This window comes from Gossypium hirsutum, chromosome D09 (assembly GCF_007990345.1).
Source record: "Gossypium hirsutum isolate 1008001.06 chromosome D09, Gossypium_hirsutum_v2.1, whole genome shotgun sequence".
NCBI lineage: Eukaryota > Viridiplantae > Streptophyta > Magnoliopsida > Malvales > Malvaceae > Gossypium > Gossypium hirsutum.
In genome coordinates, this window is record NC_053445.1 from 16,025,632 (window position 1) to 16,045,101 (window position 19,470).

General features: G+C 39.4%; 13 non-coding genes and 37 pseudogenes across 13 annotated transcripts; all 50 read left to right on the plus strand.

Moving 5' to 3' along the window:
• The first annotated feature begins 109 nt into the window (after positions 1 to 109).
• LOC121221854 (uncharacterized) lies at positions 110 to 228 on the plus strand (annotated as a pseudogene).
• Positions 229 to 605: 377 nt separating this feature from the next.
• Positions 606 to 724, plus strand: LOC121221951 (uncharacterized; annotated as a pseudogene).
• A 183-nt stretch (positions 725 to 907) lies between these two features.
• Positions 908 to 1,026, plus strand: LOC121221867 (uncharacterized; annotated as a pseudogene).
• Positions 1,027 to 1,628: 602 nt separating this feature from the next.
• On the plus strand, positions 1,629 to 1,747 carry LOC121221706 (5S ribosomal RNA). The gene has a single exon (XR_005919093.1). It is a non-coding gene; the product is annotated as a 5S ribosomal RNA (ribosomal RNA).
• Positions 1,748 to 1,930: 183 nt separating this feature from the next.
• LOC121221879 (uncharacterized) lies at positions 1,931 to 2,049 on the plus strand (annotated as a pseudogene).
• Positions 2,050 to 2,233: 184 nt separating this feature from the next.
• LOC121221803 (uncharacterized) lies at positions 2,234 to 2,352 on the plus strand (annotated as a pseudogene).
• Positions 2,353 to 2,730: 378 nt separating this feature from the next.
• Positions 2,731 to 2,849, plus strand: LOC121221734 (5S ribosomal RNA). Its single transcript, XR_005919121.1, has one exon. It is a non-coding gene; the product is annotated as a 5S ribosomal RNA (ribosomal RNA).
• A 379-nt stretch (positions 2,850 to 3,228) lies between these two features.
• LOC121221235 (uncharacterized) lies at positions 3,229 to 3,347 on the plus strand (annotated as a pseudogene).
• A 182-nt stretch (positions 3,348 to 3,529) lies between these two features.
• Positions 3,530 to 3,648, plus strand: LOC121221723 (5S ribosomal RNA). The gene has a single exon (XR_005919110.1). It is a non-coding gene; the product is annotated as a 5S ribosomal RNA (ribosomal RNA).
• Positions 3,649 to 4,027: 379 nt separating this feature from the next.
• On the plus strand, positions 4,028 to 4,146 carry LOC121221926 (uncharacterized; annotated as a pseudogene).
• Positions 4,147 to 4,311: 165 nt separating this feature from the next.
• On the plus strand, positions 4,312 to 4,430 carry LOC121221635 (5S ribosomal RNA). Its single transcript, XR_005919022.1, has one exon. It is a non-coding gene; the product is annotated as a 5S ribosomal RNA (ribosomal RNA).
• A 185-nt stretch (positions 4,431 to 4,615) lies between these two features.
• Positions 4,616 to 4,733, plus strand: LOC121221335 (uncharacterized; annotated as a pseudogene).
• Positions 4,734 to 4,916: 183 nt separating this feature from the next.
• On the plus strand, positions 4,917 to 5,034 carry LOC121221912 (uncharacterized; annotated as a pseudogene).
• A 378-nt stretch (positions 5,035 to 5,412) lies between these two features.
• On the plus strand, positions 5,413 to 5,531 carry LOC121221649 (5S ribosomal RNA). The gene has a single exon (XR_005919036.1). It is a non-coding gene; the product is annotated as a 5S ribosomal RNA (ribosomal RNA).
• Positions 5,532 to 5,910: 379 nt separating this feature from the next.
• On the plus strand, positions 5,911 to 6,029 carry LOC121221236 (uncharacterized; annotated as a pseudogene).
• Positions 6,030 to 6,211: 182 nt separating this feature from the next.
• Positions 6,212 to 6,330, plus strand: LOC121221743 (uncharacterized; annotated as a pseudogene).
• Positions 6,331 to 6,709: 379 nt separating this feature from the next.
• On the plus strand, positions 6,710 to 6,828 carry LOC121221205 (uncharacterized; annotated as a pseudogene).
• Positions 6,829 to 6,993: 165 nt separating this feature from the next.
• LOC121221767 (uncharacterized) lies at positions 6,994 to 7,112 on the plus strand (annotated as a pseudogene).
• Positions 7,113 to 7,295: 183 nt separating this feature from the next.
• On the plus strand, positions 7,296 to 7,414 carry LOC121221893 (uncharacterized; annotated as a pseudogene).
• Positions 7,415 to 7,597: 183 nt separating this feature from the next.
• LOC121221913 (uncharacterized) lies at positions 7,598 to 7,715 on the plus strand (annotated as a pseudogene).
• Positions 7,716 to 8,093: 378 nt separating this feature from the next.
• Positions 8,094 to 8,212, plus strand: LOC121221651 (5S ribosomal RNA). The gene has a single exon (XR_005919038.1). It is a non-coding gene; the product is annotated as a 5S ribosomal RNA (ribosomal RNA).
• A 379-nt stretch (positions 8,213 to 8,591) lies between these two features.
• LOC121221237 (uncharacterized) lies at positions 8,592 to 8,710 on the plus strand (annotated as a pseudogene).
• Positions 8,711 to 8,892: 182 nt separating this feature from the next.
• On the plus strand, positions 8,893 to 9,011 carry LOC121221744 (uncharacterized; annotated as a pseudogene).
• A 379-nt stretch (positions 9,012 to 9,390) lies between these two features.
• On the plus strand, positions 9,391 to 9,509 carry LOC121221207 (uncharacterized; annotated as a pseudogene).
• Positions 9,510 to 9,673: 164 nt separating this feature from the next.
• LOC121221830 (uncharacterized) lies at positions 9,674 to 9,791 on the plus strand (annotated as a pseudogene).
• Positions 9,792 to 9,974: 183 nt separating this feature from the next.
• LOC121221293 (uncharacterized) lies at positions 9,975 to 10,092 on the plus strand (annotated as a pseudogene).
• A 183-nt stretch (positions 10,093 to 10,275) lies between these two features.
• On the plus strand, positions 10,276 to 10,393 carry LOC121221914 (uncharacterized; annotated as a pseudogene).
• Positions 10,394 to 10,771: 378 nt separating this feature from the next.
• On the plus strand, positions 10,772 to 10,890 carry LOC121221652 (5S ribosomal RNA). The gene has a single exon (XR_005919039.1). It is a non-coding gene; the product is annotated as a 5S ribosomal RNA (ribosomal RNA).
• A 379-nt stretch (positions 10,891 to 11,269) lies between these two features.
• LOC121221238 (uncharacterized) lies at positions 11,270 to 11,388 on the plus strand (annotated as a pseudogene).
• A 182-nt stretch (positions 11,389 to 11,570) lies between these two features.
• On the plus strand, positions 11,571 to 11,689 carry LOC121221745 (uncharacterized; annotated as a pseudogene).
• Positions 11,690 to 12,068: 379 nt separating this feature from the next.
• On the plus strand, positions 12,069 to 12,187 carry LOC121221208 (uncharacterized; annotated as a pseudogene).
• A 165-nt stretch (positions 12,188 to 12,352) lies between these two features.
• Positions 12,353 to 12,471, plus strand: LOC121221768 (uncharacterized; annotated as a pseudogene).
• Positions 12,472 to 12,654: 183 nt separating this feature from the next.
• LOC121221895 (uncharacterized) lies at positions 12,655 to 12,773 on the plus strand (annotated as a pseudogene).
• Positions 12,774 to 12,956: 183 nt separating this feature from the next.
• LOC121221915 (uncharacterized) lies at positions 12,957 to 13,074 on the plus strand (annotated as a pseudogene).
• A 378-nt stretch (positions 13,075 to 13,452) lies between these two features.
• Positions 13,453 to 13,571, plus strand: LOC121221653 (5S ribosomal RNA). Its single transcript, XR_005919040.1, has one exon. It is a non-coding gene; the product is annotated as a 5S ribosomal RNA (ribosomal RNA).
• Positions 13,572 to 13,950: 379 nt separating this feature from the next.
• Positions 13,951 to 14,069, plus strand: LOC121221240 (uncharacterized; annotated as a pseudogene).
• A 182-nt stretch (positions 14,070 to 14,251) lies between these two features.
• LOC121221711 (5S ribosomal RNA) lies at positions 14,252 to 14,370 on the plus strand. Its single transcript, XR_005919098.1, has one exon. It is a non-coding gene; the product is annotated as a 5S ribosomal RNA (ribosomal RNA).
• A 379-nt stretch (positions 14,371 to 14,749) lies between these two features.
• On the plus strand, positions 14,750 to 14,868 carry LOC121221954 (uncharacterized; annotated as a pseudogene).
• Positions 14,869 to 15,033: 165 nt separating this feature from the next.
• Positions 15,034 to 15,152, plus strand: LOC121221640 (5S ribosomal RNA). The gene has a single exon (XR_005919027.1). It is a non-coding gene; the product is annotated as a 5S ribosomal RNA (ribosomal RNA).
• A 184-nt stretch (positions 15,153 to 15,336) lies between these two features.
• LOC121221908 (uncharacterized) lies at positions 15,337 to 15,455 on the plus strand (annotated as a pseudogene).
• Positions 15,456 to 15,638: 183 nt separating this feature from the next.
• On the plus strand, positions 15,639 to 15,756 carry LOC121221989 (uncharacterized; annotated as a pseudogene).
• A 378-nt stretch (positions 15,757 to 16,134) lies between these two features.
• On the plus strand, positions 16,135 to 16,253 carry LOC121221654 (5S ribosomal RNA). The gene has a single exon (XR_005919041.1). It is a non-coding gene; the product is annotated as a 5S ribosomal RNA (ribosomal RNA).
• A 379-nt stretch (positions 16,254 to 16,632) lies between these two features.
• Positions 16,633 to 16,751, plus strand: LOC121221241 (uncharacterized; annotated as a pseudogene).
• A 182-nt stretch (positions 16,752 to 16,933) lies between these two features.
• Positions 16,934 to 17,052, plus strand: LOC121221712 (5S ribosomal RNA). Its single transcript, XR_005919099.1, has one exon. It is a non-coding gene; the product is annotated as a 5S ribosomal RNA (ribosomal RNA).
• A 379-nt stretch (positions 17,053 to 17,431) lies between these two features.
• LOC121221955 (uncharacterized) lies at positions 17,432 to 17,550 on the plus strand (annotated as a pseudogene).
• A 165-nt stretch (positions 17,551 to 17,715) lies between these two features.
• LOC121221636 (5S ribosomal RNA) lies at positions 17,716 to 17,834 on the plus strand. Its single transcript, XR_005919023.1, has one exon. It is a non-coding gene; the product is annotated as a 5S ribosomal RNA (ribosomal RNA).
• A 184-nt stretch (positions 17,835 to 18,018) lies between these two features.
• Positions 18,019 to 18,137, plus strand: LOC121221909 (uncharacterized; annotated as a pseudogene).
• Positions 18,138 to 18,320: 183 nt separating this feature from the next.
• Positions 18,321 to 18,438, plus strand: LOC121221952 (uncharacterized; annotated as a pseudogene).
• Positions 18,439 to 18,816: 378 nt separating this feature from the next.
• On the plus strand, positions 18,817 to 18,935 carry LOC121221870 (uncharacterized; annotated as a pseudogene).
• A 379-nt stretch (positions 18,936 to 19,314) lies between these two features.
• LOC121221304 (uncharacterized) lies at positions 19,315 to 19,433 on the plus strand (annotated as a pseudogene).
• Positions 19,434 to 19,470: the final 37 nt, after the last annotated feature.

Genomic DNA, 19,470 nt, shown 5'->3' on the forward strand with positions numbered 1-19,470 from the left:
TTTCGAAACAAATAATTTCAAATGTTATTTGGTCAAATTTGCATTCAAATTCGAGGCGCAAGTGCGATAAGGGGCAGTTTTTATATAAATAGATTGCGCAAGAGTTGACGGGTACGATCATACCAGCGCTAATGCACCAGATCCCATCAGAACTCCTCAGTTAAGTGTGCTTAGGCTAGATTAGTACTAGGTTGGGTGACCTCCAGGGAAGTCCTCATGTTGCGCCCCTCCCATTTTATTTCATAGAACGTTGTTTTTCATTGTGTTTTCTGCACGTGGTGTAACTAATTAGTTATTTTCATTTTGCGAAATAAATAATTTAAAACATTATTTGGCCGGATTTGCGCGAGAGTAGCTAAGCGTGCTAGGGCGAGAGTAGTACTAGGATTGGTGACCTCCTGGGAAGTCCTCATGTTGCACCCCTCCCATTTGACTTCATATAATGTTTTTCTAGTAGAATTTTCTCACCGTGGTGTAACTAATTAGTTATTTGCATTCTGCGAATAAATAATTCGGAACGTTATTTGGTCCAATTTCCATTCAAATTCGAGGCGCAAGTACGATAGGAGGTAGCCTTTATATAAACAGATTGCGTAAGAGTTGACGGGTGTGATCATACAAGCAGTAATGCACCGGATCCCATTAGAACTCCGTAGTTAATCGTGCTTGCGGGATAGTAGTACTATGATGGGTGACCTTCCGGGAAATCCTCGTGTTCCACCTCTCCAATTTTATTTGATATAAATTTTCTTTTGTTAAATTTTCCGAACATGGTGTAACTAATTAGTTATTTGCGTTTTTCGAAACAAATAATTTCAAATGTTATTTGGTCGAATTTGCATTCAAATTCGAGGCGCAAGTTCGACAAGGGGCAGCTTTTATATAAATAGATTGCGCAAGAGTTGGCGGGTACGATCATACCAGCGCTAATGCACCGGATCCCATCAGAACTCCTCAGTTAAGTGTGCTTAAGATAGATTAGTACTAGGTTGGGTGACCTCCAGGGAAGTCCTCATGTTGCACCCCTCCCATTTTATTTCATATAACATTGTTTTTCGTTGCGTTTTCTGCACGTGGTGTAACTAATTAGTTATTTTCATTTTGCAAAATAAATAATTTAAAACATTATTTGGCCGAATTTGCACGAGAGTAGCTAAGCGTGCTTGGGCGAGAGTAGTACTAGGATTGGTGACCTCCTGGGAAGTCCTCATGTTGCACCCCTCCCATTTGACTTCATATAATTTTTTCTAGTAGAATTTTCTAAACGTGGTGTTACTAATTAGTTATTTGCATTCTGCGAAATAAATAATGTGAAACGTTATTTGGTCGAATTTGCATTCAAATTCGAGGCGCAAGTGCGATAGGAGGTAGCCTTTATATAAATAGATTCCGCAGTTAATCGTGCTTGCGAGATAGTAATACTAGGATGGGTGACCTCCTGGGAAGTTCTCGTGTTGCACCCCTCCAATTTTATTTCATATAAAGTTTTTTTTAGTCGAATTTTCTAAACGTGGTGTAACTAATTAGTTATTTGCGTTTTGCGTTATTTGGTCGAATTTGCATTCAAATTCGAGGCACAAGTGCGATAAGGGGCAGCCTTTATATAAATAGATTGCCCAAAAGTTAACGGGTGCCACCATACTAGCACTAATACACCAGATCCCATCAAAACTCCACAGTTAAGCGTGCTTCGGCAAGAGTAGTACTAGGATGGGTGACCTCCTGGGAAGGCCTCGTGTTGCACTCCTCCCATTTTATTTTATATAAAGTTTTTTTTCGTTGAATTTTCTACACGTGTGTAACTAATTAGTAATTTGCGTTTTGCGAAATAAATAATTTGAAATGTTATTTTGTCAAATGTGCATTCAAATTCGAGGCGCAAGTAGGATAAGGGCCAGCCTTCATTTAAATAGATTGCGCAAGAGTTGACGGGTGCGATCATACCAGCACTAATGTACCTTATCCCATCAGAGCTCCGCAGTTACGAGTGCATGGGCGAGAGTAGTACTAGGATTGGTGAACTCCTGCGAAGTCCTTGTGTTGCACCCCTCCTATTTTACTTCATATAAAGTTTTAATTAGTAGAATTTTCTAAACGTGGTGTAACTAATTAGTTATTTGCATTTTGCGAAATAAATAATTTCAAACGTTATTTGGTCGAATTTGCATTCAAATTCGAGGCGTAAGTGCGATAGGGGGCAGCCTTTATATAAATACATTGCGCAAGAGTTGACAGGTACGATCATACCAGCGCTAATGCAACGGATCCCATCAGAACTCCACAGTTAAGCGTGCTTGCGCGAGATTAGTACTAGGTTGGGTGACCTCCAGGGAAGTCCTCGTGTTACACCCTCCCGGTTTATTTCATATAAAGTTGTTTTTCGTTTCATTTTCTACACGTGATGTAACTAATTAGTTATTTTTATTTTACGAAATAAATAATTTAAAACGTTATTTGGCCGAATTTGCGCGATAGTAGCTAAGCGTGCTTGGGCGAGAGTAGTACTTGGATTGGTGACCTCCTGGGAAGTCCTCGTGTTGCACCCCTCCCATTTTACTTCAGATAAAGTGTTTTTTAATAGAATTTTCTAAACGTGCTGTAACTAATTAGTTATTTTCATTTTGCGAAATAAATAATTTCAAACGTTATTTGGTCGAATTTGCATTCAAATTCGAGGCGAAGGTGTGATAAGGGGCAGCCTTTATAGAAATAGATTGCGCAAGAGTTGACGGGTACGATCATACCTGTTCTAATGCACCGGATCTCGTCAGAACTCCACAGTTAAGCGTGCTTGGGCGAGATTAGTACTAGGTTTGGTGACCTCCAGGGAAGTCCTCGTGTTGCACCCCTCCCGTTTTATTTCATATAAACTTGTTTTTTGTTGCCTTTTCTACACGTTGTGTAACTAATTAGTTATTTACATTTTGCGAAATACACAATTTAAAACGTTATTTGGCCGAATTTGCGTGAGAGTAGCTAAGCGTGCTTGGGCGAGAGTAGTACTAGGATTGGTGACCTCTTGGGAAGTCCTCGTGTTGCACCCCTCCCATTTTACTTCATATAAAGTTTTTTTTAGTAGAATTTTCTCTCCGTGGTGTAACTAATTAGTTATTTGCGTTTTGCGAAATAAATAATTTGGAACGTTATTTGGTCGAATTTGCATTCAAATTCGAGGTGCAAGTGCGATAGGAGGCAGCCTTTATACAAATAGATTGCATAAGAGTTGACGAGTGTGATCATACAAGCAGTAATGCACCGGATCCCATTAGAACTCCGTAGTTAATCGTGCTTGCAGGATAGTAGTACTATGATGGGTGACCTTCCAGGAAATCCTCGTGTTGCACGTCTCCAATTTTATTTGATATAATTTTTTTTAGTTAAATTTTCCAAACATGGTGTAACTAATTAGTTATTTGCTTTTTGCGAAACAAATAATTTCAAATGTTATTTGGTCGAATTTGCATTCAAATTCGAGGCGCAAGTGCGATAAGGGGCAGCTTTTATATAAATAGATTGCGCAAGAGTTGACGGGTACGATCATACCAGCGCTAATGCACCGGATCCCATCAGAACTCCGCAGTTAAGTGTGCTTAGGCTAGATTAGTACTAGGTTGGGTGACCTCCAGGGAAATCCTCATGTTGCACCCCTCCCATTTTATTTCATATAACGTTGTTTTTCGTTGCGCTTTCTGCACGTGGTGTAACTAATTAGTTACTTTCATTTTGCAAAATAAATAATTTAAAACAATATTTGGCTAAATTTGCGCGAGAGTAGCTAAGCGTGCTTGGGCGAGAGTAGTACTAGGATTGGAGACCTCTTGGGAAGTCCTTATGTTGCACCCCTCCCATTTGACTTCATTTAATTTTTTTTCTAGTAGAATTTTATAAATGTGGTGTAACTAATTAGTTATTTGCATTTTGCGAAATAAATAATTTGAAACGTTATTTGGTCGAATTTGCATTCAAATTCGAGGAGCAAGTGAGATAGGAGGTAGCCATTATATAAATAGGTTGCGTAAGGTTTGACGGGTGTGATCATACCAGCAGTAATGCACTGTATCCCATTAGATCTCCGCAGTTAATCGTGCTTGCGGGATAGTAGTACTAGGATGGGTGACCTCCTAGGAAGTTCTTGTGTTGCACCCCTCCAATTTTATTTCGTATAAAGTTTTTTTTAGTCGAATTTTCTAAACATGGTGTAACTAATTAGTTATTTGCGTTTTGCGTTATTTGGTCGAATTTGCATTCAAATTCGAGGCACAAGTGCGATAAGGGGCAGTCTTTATATAAATAGATTGCACAAGAGTTAACGGGTGTGACCATACCAGCACTAATGCACCGGATCCCATCAAAACTCCACAGTTAAGCGTGCTTCGACAAGAGTAGTACTAAGATGGGTGACCTCCTGGGAAGGCCTCGTGTTGCACCCCTCCCATTTTATTTTATATAAAGTTTTTTTTTTGTTGAATTTTCTACACGTGGTGTAACTAATTAGTAATTTGCGTTTTGCGAAATAAATAATTTCAAATGCTATTTTGTCGAATGTGCATTCAAATTCGAGGTGCAAGTGCGATAAAGGCCAACCTTCATATAAATAGATTGCGCAAGAGTTGACGGGTGCGATCATACCAGCCCCAATGTACCTTATCCCATCAGAACTCCGCAGCTAAGAGTGCATGGCGAGAGTAGTACTCGGATTGGTGAACTCCTGCGAAGTCCTTGTGTTGCACCCCTCCTATTTTACTTCATATAAAGTTTTATTTTGTAGAATTTTCTAAATGTGGTGTAACTAATTAGTTATTTGCATTTTTAGAAATAAATAATTTCAACCGTTATTTGGTCGAATTTGCATTCAAATTCGAGGCGTAAGTGCGATAAGGGGCAGCTGTATATAAATACATTGCGCAAGAGTTGACGGGTACGATAATACCAGCCTAATGCAACGGATCCCATCAGAACTCCACAGTTAAGCGTGCTTGCGCGAGATTAGTACTAGGTTGGGTGACCTCCAGGGAAGTCCTCGTGTTACACCCTCCCGGTTTTTTTCATATAAAGTTGTTTTTCGTTTCATTTTCTACACGTGATGTAACTAATTAGTTATTTTTATTTTACGAAATAAATAATTTAAAACGTTATTTGGCCGAATTTGCGCGATAGTAGCTAAGCGTGCTTGGGCGAGAGTAGTACTTGGATTGGTGGCCTCCTGGGAAGTCCTCGTGTTGCACCCCTCCCATTTTACTTCAGATAAAGTGTTTTTTAGTAGAATTTTCTAAACGTGCTGTAACTAATTAGTTATTTTCATTTTGCGAAATAAATAATTTCAAACGTTATTTGGACGAATTTGCATTCAAATTCGAGGCGAAGGTGTGATAAGGGGCAGCCTTTATAGAAATAGATTGCGCAAGAGTTGACGGGTACGATCATACCTGTGCTAATGCACCGGATCTCGTCAGAACTCCGCAGTTAAGCGTGCTTGGGCGAGATTAGTACTAGGTTTGGTGACCTCCAGGGAAGTCCTCGTGTTGCACCCCTCCCGTTTTATTTCATATAAACTTGTTTTTCGTTGCCTTTTCTACACGTTGTGTAACTAATTAGTTATTTTCATTTTGCGAAATACACAATTTAAAACGTTATTTGGCCGAATTTGCGCGAGAGTAGCTAAGCGTGCTTGGGCGAGAGTAGTACTAGGATTGGTGACCTCTTGGGAAGTCCTCGTGTTGCACCCCTCCCATTTTACTTCATATAAAGTTTTTTTTAGTAGAATTTTCTCTCCGTGGTGTAACTAATTAGTTATTTGCGTTTTGCGAAATAAATAATTTGGAACGTTATTTGGTCGAATTTGCATTCAAATTCGAGGTGCAAGTGCGATAGGAGGCAGCCTTTATACAAATAGATTGCATAAGAGTTGACGAGTGTGATCATACAAGCAGTAATGCACCGGATCCCATTAGAACTCCGTAGTTAATCGTGCTTGCAGGATAGTAGTACTATGATGGGTGACCTTCCAGGAAATCCTCGTGTTGCACGTCTCCAATTTTATTTGATATAATTTTTTGTAGTTAAATTTTCCAAACATGGTGTAACTAATTTGTTATTTGCTTTTTGCGAAACAAATAATTTCAAATGTTATTTGGTCGAATTTGCATTCAAATTCGAGGCGCAAGTGCGAGAAGGGGCAGCTTTTATATAAATAGATTGCGCAAGAGTTGACGGGTATGATCATACCAGCGCTAATGCACCGGATCCCATCAGAACTCCGCAGTTAAGTGTGCTTAGGCTAGATTAGTACTAGGTTGGGTGACCTCCAGGGAAGTCCTCATGTTGCACCCCTCCCATTTTATTTCATATAACGTTGTTTTTCGTTGCGCTTTCTGCACGTGGTGTAACTAATTAGTTACTTTCATTTTGCAAAATAAATAATTTAAAACAATATTTGGCTAAATTTGCGCGAGAGTAGCTAAGCGTGCTTGGGCGAGAGTAGTACTAGGATTGGAGACCTCTTGGGAAGTCCTCATGTTGCACCCCTCCCATTTGACTTCATTTAATTTTTTTTCTAGTAGAATTTTATAAATGTGGTGTAACTAATTAGTTATTTGCATTTTGCGAAATAAATAATTTGAAACGTTATTTGGTCGAATTTGCATTCAAATTCGAGGAGCAAGTGAGATAGGAGGTAGCCATTATATAAATAGGTTGCGTAAGGTTTGATGGGTGTGATCATACCAGCAGTAATGCACAGCATCCCATTAGATCTCCGCAGTTAATCGTGCTTGCGGGATAGTAGTACTAGGATGGGTGACCTCCTAGGAAGTTCTTGTGTTGCACCCCTCCAATTTTATTTCGTATAAAGTTTTTTTTAGTCGAATTTTCTAAACATGGTGTAACTAATTAGTTATTTGTGTTTTGCGTTATTTGGTCGAATTTGCATTCAAATTCGTGGCACAAGTGCGATAAGGGGCAGTCTTTATATAAATAGATTGCACAAGAGTTAACGGGTGTGACCATACCAGCACTAATGCACCGGATCCCATCAAAACTCCACAGTTAAGCGTGCTTCGAAAAGAGTAGTACTAAGATGGGTGACCTCCTGGGAAGGCCTCGTGTTGCACCCTCCCATTTTATTTTATATAAAGTTTTTTTTTGTTGAATTTTCTACACGTGGTGTAACTAATTAGTAATTTGCATTTTGCGAAATAAATAATTTCAAATGCTATTTTGTCGAATGTGCATTCAAATTCGAGGTGCAAGTGCGATAAAGGCCAACCTTCATATAAATAGATTGCGCAAGAGTTGACGGGTGCGATCATACCAGCCCCAATGTACCTTATCCCATCAGAACTTCGCAGCTAAGAGTGCATGGGCGAGAGTAGTACTCGGATTGGTGAACTCCTGCGAAGTCCTTGTGTTGCACCCCTCCTATTTTACTTCATATAAAGTTTTATTTTGTAGAATTTTCTAAATGTGGTGTAACTAATTAGTTATTTGCATTTTCAGAAATAAATAATTTCAACCGTTATTTGGTCGAATTTGCATTCAAATTCGAGGCGTAAGTGCGATAAGGGGCAGCTGTATATAAATACATTGCGCAAGAGTTGACGGGTACGATAATACCAGCCTAATGCAACGGATCCCATCAGAACTCCACAGTTAAGCGTGCTTGCGCGAGATTAGTACTAGGTTGGGTGACCTCCAGGGAAGTCCTCGTGTTACACCCTCCCGGTTTTTTTCATATAAAGTTGTTTTTCGTTTCATTTTCTACACGTGATGTAACTAATTAGTTATTTTTATTTTACGAAATAAATAATTTAAAACGTTATTTGGCCGAATTTGCGCGATAGTAGCTAAGCGTGCTTGGGCGAGAGTAGTACTTGGATTGGTGGCCTCCTGGGAAGTCCTCGTGTTGCACCCCTCCCATTTTACTTCAGATAAAGTGTTTTTTAGTAGAATTTTCTAAACGTGCTGTAACTAATTAGTTATTTTCATTTTGCGAAATAAATAATTTCAAACGTTATTTGGACGAATTTGCATTCAAATTCGAGGCGAAGGTGTGATAAGGGGCAGCCTTTATAGAAATAGATTGCGCAAGAGTTGACGGGTACGATCATACCTGTGCTAATGCACCGGATCTCGTCAGAACTCCGCAGTTAAGCGTGCTTGGGCGAGATTAGTACTAGGTTTGGTGACCTCCAGGGAAGTCCTCGTGTTGCACCCCTCCCGTTTTATTTCATATAAACTTGTTTTTCGTTGCCTTTTCTACACGTTGTGTAACTAATTAGTTATTTTCATTTTGCGAAATACACAATTTAAAACGTTATTTGGCCGAATTTGCGCGAGAGTAGCTAAGCGTGCTTGGGCGAGAGTAGTACTAGGATTGGTGACCTCTTGGGAAGTCCTCGTGTTGCACCCCTCCCATTTTACTTCATATAAAGTTTTTTTTAGTAGAATTTTCTCTCCGTGGTGTAACTAATTAGTTATTTGCGTTTTGCGAAATAAATAATTTGGAACGTTATTTGGTCGAATTTGCATTCAAATTCGAGGTGCAAGTGCGATAGGAGGCAGCCTTTATACAAATAGATTGCATAAGAGTTGACGAGTGTGATCATACAAGCAGTAATGCACCGGATCCCATTAGAACTCCGTAGTTAATCGTGCTTGCAGGATAGTAGTACTATGATGGGTGACCTTCCAGGAAATCCTCGTGTTGCACGTCTCCAATTTTATTTGATATAATTTTTTGTAGTTAAATTTTCCAAACATGGTGTAACTAATTTGTTATTTGCTTTTTGCGAAACAAATAATTTCAAATGTTATTTGGTCGAATTTGCATTCAAATTCGAGGCGCAAGTGCGAGAAGGGGCAGCTTTTATATAAATAGATTGCGCAAGAGTTGACGGGTATGATCATACCAGCGCTAATGCACCGGATCCCATCAGAACTCCGCAGTTAAGTGTGCTTAGGCTAGATTAGTACTAGGTTGGGTGACCTCCAGGGAAGTCCTCATGTTGCACCCCTCCCATTTTATTTCATATAACGTTGTTTTTCGTTGCGCTTTCTGCACGTGGTGTAACTAATTAGTTACTTTCATTTTGCAAAATAAATAATTTAAAACAATATTTGGCTAAATTTGCGCGAGAGTAGCTAAGCGTGCTTGGGCGAGAGTAGTACTAGGATTGGAGACCTCTTGGGAAGTCCTCATGTTGCACCCCTCCCATTTGACTTCATTTAATTTTTTTTCTAGTAGAATTTTATAAATGTGGTGTAACTAATTAGTTATTTGCATTTTGCGAAATAAATAATTTGAAACGTTATTTGGTCGAATTTGCATTCAAATTCGAGGAGCAAGTGAGATAGGAGGTAGCCATTATATAAATAGGTTGCGTAAGGTTTGATGGGTGTGATCATACCAGCAGTAATGCACAGCATCCCATTAGATCTCCGCAGTTAATCGTGCTTGCGGGATAGTAGTACTAGGATGGGTGACCTCCTAGGAAGTTCTTGTGTTGCACCCCTCCAATTTTATTTCGTATAAAGTTTTTTTAGTCGAATTTTCTAAACATGGTGTAACTAATTAGTTATTTGTGTTTTGCGTTATTTGGTCGAATTTGCATTCAAATTCGTGGCACAAGTGCGATAAGGGGCAGTCTTTATATAAATAGATTGCACAAGAGTTAACGGGTGTGACCATACCAGCACTAATGCACCGGATCCCATCAAACTCCACAGTTAAGCGTGCTTCGAAAAGAGTAGTACTAAGATGGGTGACCTCCTGGGAAGGCCTCGTGTTGCACCCTCCCATTTTATTTTATATAAAGTTTTTTTTTGTTGAATTTTCTACACGTGGTGTAACTAATTAGTAATTTGCATTTTGCGAAATAAATAATTTCAAATGCTATTTTGTCGAATGTGCATTCAAATTCGAGGTGCAAGTGCGATAAAGGCCAACCTTCATATAAATAGATTGCGCAAGAGTTGACGGGTGCGATCATACCAGCCCCAATGTACCTTATCCATCAGAACTTCGCAGCTAAGAGTGCATGGGCGAGAGTAGTACTCGGATTGGTGAACTCCTGCGAAGTCCTTGTGTTGCACCCCTCCTATTTTACTTCATATAAAGTTTTATTTTGTAGAATTTTCTAAATGTGGTGTAACTAATTAGTTATTTGCATTTTCAGAAATAAATAATTTCAACCGTTATTTGGTCGAATTTGCATTCAAATTCGAGGCGTAAGTGCGATAAGGGGCAGCTGTATATAAATACATTGCGCAAGAGTTGACGGGTACGATAATACCAGCCTAATGCAACGGATCCCATCAGAACTCCACAGTTAAGCGTGCTTGCGCGAGATTAGTACTAGGTTGGGTGACCTCCAGGGAAGTCCTCGTGTTACACCCTCCCGGTTTTTTTCATATAAAGTTGTTTTTCGTTTCATTTTCTACACGTGATGTAACTAATTAGTTATTTTTATTTTACGAAATAAATAATTTAAAACGTTATTTGGCCGAATTTGCGCGATAGTAGCTAAGCGTGCTTGGGCGAGAGTAGTACTTGGATTGGTGGCCTCCTGGGAAGTCCTCGTGTTGCACCCCTCCCATTTTACTTCAGATAAAGTGTTTTTTAGTAGAATTTTCTAAACGTGCTGTAACTAATTAGTTATTTTCATTTTGCGAAATAAATAATTTCAAACGTTATTTGGACGAATTTGCATTCAAATTCGAGGCGAAGGTGTGATAAGGGGCAGCCTTTATAGAAATAGATTGCGCAAGAGTTGACGGGTACGATCATACCTGTGCTAATGCACCGGATCTCGTCAGAACTCCGCAGTTAAGCGTGCTTGGGCGAGATTAGTACTAGGTTTGGTGACCTCCAGGGAAGTCCTCGTGTTGCACCCCTCCCGTTTTATTTCATATAAACTTGTTTTTCGTTGCCTTTTCTACACGTTGTGTAACTAATTAGTTATTTTCATTTTGCGAAATACACAATTTAAAACGTTATTTGGCCGAATTTGCGCGAGAGTAGCTAAGCGTGCTTGGGCGAGAGTAGTACTAGGATTGGTGACCTCTTGGGAAGTCCTCGTGTTGCACCCCTCCCATTTTACTTCATATAAAGTTTTTTTTAGTAGAATTTTCTCTCCGTGGTGTAACTAATTAGTTATTTGCGTTTTGCGAAATAAATAATTTGGAACGTTATTTGGTCGAATTTGCATTCAAATTCGAGGTGCAAGTGCGATAGGAGGCAGCCTTTATACAAATAGATTGCATAAGAGTTGACGAGTGTGATCATACAAGCAGTAATGCACCGGATCCCATTAGAACTCCGTAGTTAATCGTGCTTGCAGGATAGTAGTACTATGATGGGTGACCTTCCAGGAAATCCTCGTGTTGCACGTCTCCAATTTTATTTGATATAATTTTTTGTAGTTAAATTTTCCAAACATGGTGTAACTAATTTGTTATTTGCTTTTTGCGAAACAAATAATTTCAAATGTTATTTGGTCGAATTTGCATTCAAATTCGAGGCGCAAGTGCGAGAAGGGGCAGCTTTTATATAAATAGATTGCGCAAGAGTTGACGGGTATGATCATACCAGCGCTAATGCACCGGATCCCATCAGAACTCCGCAGTTAAGTGTGCTTAGGCTAGATTAGTACTAGGTTGGGTGACCTCCAGGGAAGTCCTCATGTTGCACCCCTCCCATTTTATTTCATATAACGTTGTTTTTCGTTGCGCTTTCTGCACGTGGTGTAACTAATTAGTTACTTTCATTTTGCAAAATAAATAATTTAAAACAATATTTGGCTAAATTTGCGCGAGAGTAGCTAAGCGTGCTTGGGCGAGAGTAGTACTAGGATTGGAGACCTCTTGGGAAGTCCTCATGTTGCACCCCTCCCATTTGACTTCATTTAATTTTTTTTCTAGTAGAATTTTATAAATGTGGTGTAACTAATTAGTTATTTGCATTTTGCGAAATAAATAATTTGAAACGTTATTTGGTCGAATTTGCATTCAAATTCGAGGAGCAAGTGAGATAGGAGGTAGCCATTATATAAATAGGTTGCGTAAGGTTTGATGGGTGTGATCATACCAGCAGTAATGCACAGCATCCCATTAGATCTCCGCAGTTAATCGTGCTTGCGGGATAGTAGTACTAGGATGGGTGACCTCCTAGGAAGTTCTTGTGTTGCACCCCTCCAATTTTATTTCGTATAAAGTTTTTTTTAGTCGAATTTTCTAAACATGGTGTAACTAATTAGTTATTTGTGTTTTGCGTTATTTGGTCGAATTTGCATTCAAATTCGTGGCACAAGTGCGATAAGGGGCAGTCTTTATATAAATAGATTGCACAAGAGTTAACGGGTGTGACCATACCAGCACTAATGCACCGGATCCCATCAAAACTCCACAGTTAAGCGTGCTTCGAAAAGAGTAGTACTAAGATGGGTGACCTCCTGGGAAGGCCTCGTGTTGCACCCTCCCATTTTATTTTATATAAAGTTTTTTTTTGTTGAATTTTCTACACGTGGTGTAACTAATTAGTAATTTGCATTTTGCGAAATAAATAATTTCAAATGCTATTTTGTCGAATGTGCATTCAAATTCGAGGTGCAAGTGCGATAAAGGCCAACCTTCATATAAATAGATTGCGCAAGAGTTGACGGGTGCGATCATACCAGCCCCAATGTACCTTATCCCATCAGAACTTCGCAGCTAAGAGTGCATGGGCGAGAGTAGTACTCGGATTGGTGAACTCCTGCGAAGTCCTTGTGTTGCACCCCTCCTATTTTACTTCATATAAAGTTTTATTTTGTAGAATTTTCTAAATGTGGTGTAACTAATTAGTTATTTGCATTTTCAGAAATAAATAATTTCAACCGTTATTTGGTCGAATTTGCATTCAAATTCGAGGCGTAAGTGCGATAAGGGGCAGCTGTATATAAATACATTGCGCAAGAGTTGACGGGTACGATAATACCAGCCTAATGCAACGGATCCCATCAGAACTCCACAGTTAAGCGTGCTTGCGCGAGATTAGTACTAGGTTGGGTGACCTCCAGGGAAGTCCTCGTGTTACACCCTCCCGGTTTATTTCATATAAAGTTGTTTTTCGTTTCATTTTCTACACGTGATGTAACTAATTAGTTATTTTTATTTTACGAAATAAATAATTTAAAACGTTATTTGGCCGAATTTGCGCGATAGTAGCTAAGCGTGCTTGGGCGAGAGTAGTACTTGGATTGGTGGCCTCCTGGGAAGTCCTCGTGTTGCACCCCTCCCATTTTACTTCAGATAAAGTGTTTTTTAGTAGAATTTTCTAAACGTGCTGTAACTAATTAGTTATTTTCATTTTGCGAAATAAATAATTTCAAACGTTATTTGGTCGAATTTGCATTCAAATTCGAGGCGAAGGTGTGATAAGGGGCAGCCTTTATAGAAATAGATTGCGCAAGAGTTGACGGGTACGATCATACCTGTGCTAATGCACCGGATCTCGTCAGAACTCCGCAGTTAAGCGTGCTTGGGCGAGATTAGTACTAGGTTTGGTGACCTCCAGGGAAGTCCTCGTGTTGCACCCCTCCCGTTTTATTTCATATAAACTTGTTTTTCGTTGCCTTTTCTACACGTTGTGTAACTAATTAGTTATTTTCATTTTGCGAAATACACAATTTAAAACGTTATTTGGCCGAATTTGCGCGAGAGTAGCTAAGCGTGCTTGGGCGAGAGTAGTACTAGGATTGGTGACCTCTTGGGAAGTCCTCGTGTTGCACCCCTCCCATTTTACTTCATATAAAGTTTTTTTTAGTAGAATTTTCTCTCCGTGGTGTAACTAATTAGTTATTTGCGTTTTGCGAAATAAATAATTTGGAACGTTATTTGGTCGAATTTGCATTCAAATTCGAGGTGCAAGTGCGATAGGAGGCAGCCTTTATACAAATAGATTGCATAAGAGTTGACGAGTGTGATCATACAAGCAGTAATGCACCGGATCCCATTAGAACTCCGTAGTTAATCGTGCTTGCAGGATAGTAGTACTATGATGGGTGACCTTCCAGGAAATCCTCGTGTTGCACGTCTCCAATTTTATTTGATATAATTTTTTTTAGTTAAATTTTCCAAACATGGTGTAACTAATTAGTTATTTGCTTTTTGCGAAACAAATAATTTCAAATGTTATTTGGTCGAATTTGCATTCACATTCGAGGCGCAAGTGCGATAAGGGGCAGCTTTTATATAAATAGATTGCGCAAGAGTTGACGGGTACGATCATACCAGCGCTAATGCACCGGATCCCATCAGAACTCCGCAGTTAAGTGTGCTTAGGCTAGATTAGTACTAGGTTGGGTGACCTCCAGGGAAGTCCTCATGTTGCACCCCTCCCATTTTATTTCATATAACGTTGTTTTTCGTTGCGCTTTCTGCACGTGGTGTAACTAATTAGTTACTTTCATTTTGCAAAATAAATAATTTAAAACAATATTTGGCTAAATTTGCGCGAGAGTAGCTAAGCGTGCTTGGGCGAGAGTAGTACTAGGATTGGAGACCTCTTGGGAAGTCCTCATGTTGCACCCCTCCCATTTGACTTCATTTAATTTTTTTTCTAGTAGAATTTTCTAAATGTGGTGTAACTAATTAGTTATTTGCATTTTGCGAAATAAATAATTTGAAACGTTATTTGGTCGAATTTGCATTCAAATTCGAGGAGCAAGTGAGATAGGAGGTAGCCATTATATAAATAGGTTGCGTAAGGTTTGACGGGTGTGATCATACCAGCAGTAATGCACTGCATCCCATTAGATCTCCGCAGTTAATCGTGCTTGCGGGATAGTAGTACTAGGATGGGTGACCTCCTAGGAAGTTCTTGTGTTGCACCCCTCCAATTTTATTTCGTATAAAGTTTTTTTTAGTCGAATTTTCTAAACATGGTGTAACTAATTAGTTATTTGCGTTTTGCGTTATTTGGTCGAATTTGCATTCAAATTCGAGGCACAAGTGCGATAAGGGGCAGTCTTTATATAAATAGATTGCACAAGAGTTAACGGGTGTGACCATACCAGCACTAATGCACCGGATCCCATCAAAACTCCATAGTTAAGCGTGCTTCGACAAGAGTAGTACTAAGATGGGTGACCTCCTGGGAAGGCCTCGTGTTGCACCCCTCCCATTTTATTTTATATAAAGTTTTTTTTTGTTGAATTTTCTACACGTGGTGTAACTAATTAGTAATTTGCGTTTTGCGAAATAAATAATTTCAAATGCTATTTTGTCGAATGTGCATTCAAATTCGAGGTGCAAGTGCGATAAAGGCCAACCTTCATATAAATAGATTGCGCAAGAGTTGACGGGTGCGATCATACCAGCCCCAATGTACCTTATCCCATCAGAACTCCGCAGCTAAGAGTGCATGGGCGAGAGTAGTACTCGGATTGGTGAACTCCTGCGAAGTCCTTGTGTTGCACCCCTCCTATTTTACTTCATATAAAGTTTTATTTTGTAGAATTTTCTAAATGTGGTGTAACTAATTAGTTATTTGCATTTTCAGAAATAAATAATTTCAACCGTTATTTGGTCGAATTTGCATTCAAATTCGAGGCGTAAGTGCGATAAGGGGCAGCTGTATATAAATACATTGCGCAAGAGTTGACGGGTACGATAATACCAGCCTAATGCAACGGATCCCATCAGAACTCCACAGTTAAGCGTCCTTGCGCGAGATTAGTACTAGGTTGGGTGACCTCCAGGGAAGTCCTCGTGTTACACCCTCCCGGTTTATTTCATATAAAGTTGTTTTTCGTTTCATTTTCTACACGTGATGTAACTAATTAGTTATTTTTATTTTACGAAATAAATAATTTAAAACGTTATTTGGCCGAATTTGCGCGATAGTAGCTAAGCGTGCTTGGGCGAGAGTAGTACTTGGATTGGTGGCCTCCTGGGAAGTCCTCGTGTTGCACCCCTCCCATTTTACTTCATATAAAGTTTTTTTTAGTAGAATTTTCTAAACGTGCTGTAACTAATTAGTTATTTTCATTTTGCGAAATAAATAATTTCAAACGTTATTTGGTCGAATTTGCATTCAAATTCGAGGCGAAGGTGTGATAAGGGGCAGCCTTTATAGAAATAGATTGTGCAAGAGTTGACGGGTACGATCATACCTGTGCTAATGCACCGGATCTCGTCAGAACTCCGCAGTTAAGCGTGCTTGGGCGAGATTAGTACTAGGTTTGGTGACCTCCAGGGAAGTCCTCGTGTTGCACCCCTCCCGTTTTATTTCATATAAACTTGTTTTCCGTTGCCTTTTCTACACGTTGTGTAACTAATTAGTTATTTTCATTTTGCGAAATACACAATTTAAAACGTTATTTGGCCGAATTTGCGCGAGAGTAGCTAAGCGTGCTTGGGCGAGAGTAGTACTAGGATTGGTGACCTCTTGGGAAGTCCTCGTGTTGCACCCCTCCCATTTTACTTCATATAAAGTTTTTTTTAGTAGAATTTTCTCTCCGTGGTGTAACTAATTAGTTATTTGCGTTTTGCGAAATAAATAATTTGGAACGTTATTTGGTCGAATTTGCATTCAAATTCGAGGTGCAAGTGCGATAGGAGGCAGCCTTTATACAAATAGATTGCATAAGAGTTGACGAGTGTGATCATACAAGCAGTAATGCACCGGATCCCATTAGAACTCCGTAGTTAATCGTGCTTGCAGGATAGTAGTACTATGATGGGTGACCTTCCAGGAAATCCTCGTGTTGCACGTCTCCAATTTTATTTGATATAATTTTTTTTAGTTAAATTTTCCAAACATGGTGTAACTAATTAGTTATTTGCTTTTTGCGAAACAAATAATTTCAAATGTTATTTGGTCGAATTTGCATTCAAATTCGAGGCGCAAGTGCGATAAGGGGCAGCTTTTATATAAATAGATTGCGCAAGAGTTGACGGGTACGATCATACCAGCGCTAATGCACCGGATCCCATCAGAACTCCGCAGTTAAGTGTGCTTAGGCTAGATTAGTACTAGGTTGGGTGACCTCCAGGGAAGTCCTCATGTTGCACCCCTCCCATTTTATTTCATATAACGTTGTTTTTCGTTGCGCTTTCTGCACGTGGTGTAACTAATTAGTTACTTTCATTTTGCAAAATAAATAATTTAAAACAATATTTGGCTAAATTTGCGCGAGAGTAGCTAAGCGTGCTTGGGCGAGAGTAGTACTAGGATTGGAGACCTCTTGGGAAGTCCTCATGTTGCACCCCTCCCATTTGACTTCATTTAATTTTTTTTCTAGTAGAATTTTATAAATGTGGTGTAACTAATTAGTTATTTGCATTTTGCGAAATAAATAATTTGAAACGTTATTTGGTCGAATTTGCATTCAAATTCGAGGAGCAAGTGAGATAGGAGGTAGCCATTATATAAATAGGTTGCGTAAGGTTTGACGGGTGTGATCATACCAGCAGTAATGCACTGCATCCCATTAGATCTCCGCAGTTAATCGTGCTTGCGGGATAGTAGTACTAGGATGGGTGACCTCCTAGGAAGTTCTTGTGTTGCACCCCTCCAATTTTATTTCGTATAAAGTTTTTTTTAGTCGAATTTTCTAAACATGGTGTAACTAATTAGTTATTTGCGTTTTGCGTTATTTGGTCGAATTTGCATTCAAATTCGAGGCACAAGTGCAATAAGGGGCAGTCTTTATATAAATAGATTGCACAAGAGTTAACGGGTGTGACCATACCAGCACTAATGCACCGGATCCCATCAAAACTCCACAGTTAAGCGTGCTTCGACAAGAGTAGTACTAAGATGGGTGACCTCCTGGGAAGGCCTCGTGTTGCACCCCTCCCATTTTATTTTATATAAAGTTTTTTTTTGTTGAATTTTCTACACGTGGTGTAACTAATTAGTAATTTGCGTTTTGCGAAATAAATAATTTCAAATGCTATTTTGTCGAATGTGCATTCAAATTCGAGGTGCAAGTGCGATAAAGGCCAACCTTCATATAAATAGATTGCGCAAGAGTTGACGGGTGCGATCATACCAGCCCCAATGTACCTTATCCCATCAGAACTCCGCAGCTAAGAGTGCATGGGCGAGAGTAGTACTCGGATTGGTGAACTCCTGCGAAGTCCTTGTGTTGCACCCCTCCTATTTTACTTCATATAAAGTTTTATTTTGTAGAATTTTCTAAATGTGGTGTAACTAATTAGTTATTTGCATTTTCAGAAATAAATAATTTCAACCGTTATTTGGTCGAATTTGCATTCAAATTCGAGGCGTAAGTGCGATAAGGGGCAGCTGTATATAAATACATTGCGCAAGAGTTGACGGGTACGATAATACCAGCCTAATGCAACGGATCCCATCAGAACTCCACAGTTAAGCGTGCTTGCGCGAGATTAGTACTAGGTTGGGTGACCTCTGGGGAAGTCCTCGTGTTACACCCTCCCGGTTTATTTCATATAAAGTTGTTTTTCGTTTCATTTTCTACACGTGATGTAACTAATTAGTTATTTTTATTTTACGAAATAAATAATTTAAAACGTTATTTGGCCGAATTTACGCGATAGTAGCTAAGCGTGCTTGGGCGAGAGTAGTACTTGGATTGGTGGCCTCCTGGGAAGTCCTCGTGTTGTACTCCTCCCATTTTACTTCAGATAAAGTGTTTTTTAGTAGAATTTTCTAAACGTGCTGTAACTAATTAGTTATTTTCATTTTGCGAAATAAATAATTTCAAACGTTATTTGGTCGAATTTGCATTCAAATTCGAGGCGAAGGTGTGATAAAGGGCAGCCTTTATCGAAATAGATTGCGCAAGAGTTGACGGGTACGATCATACCAGTGCTAATGCATCGGATCCCGTCAGAAGTCTGCAGTTAAGCGTGCTTTGGCGAGATTAGTACTAGGTTTGGTGACCTCCAGGGAAGTCCTCGTGTTGCACCCCTCCCGTTTTATTTCATATAAACTTGTTTTTCGTTGCCTTTTCTACACGTGGTGTAACTAATTAGTTATTTTCATTTTCCGAAATACATAATTTAAAACGTTATTTGGCCGAATTTGCGCGAGAGTAGCTAAGCGTGCTTGGGCGAGAGTAGTACTAGGATTGGTGACCTCTTGGGAAGTCCTCGTGTTGCACCCCTCCCATTTGACTTCATTTAATGTTTTTTTTAGTAGAATTTTCTCACCGTGGTGTAACTAATTAGTTATTTGAATTTTGCGAAATAAATAATTTGGAACATTATTTGGTCGAATTTGCATTCAAATTCGAGGCGCAAGTGCGATAGGAGGCAGCCTTTATACAAATAGATTGCGTAAGAGTTGACTGGTGTGATCATACAAGCAGTAATGCATCGGATCCCACTAGAACTCCGTAGTTAATCGTGCTTGCGGGATAGTAGTACTATGATGGGTGACCTTCCGGGAAATCCTCGTGTTGCACGTCTCCAATTTTATTTGATATAATTTTTTTAGTTAAATTT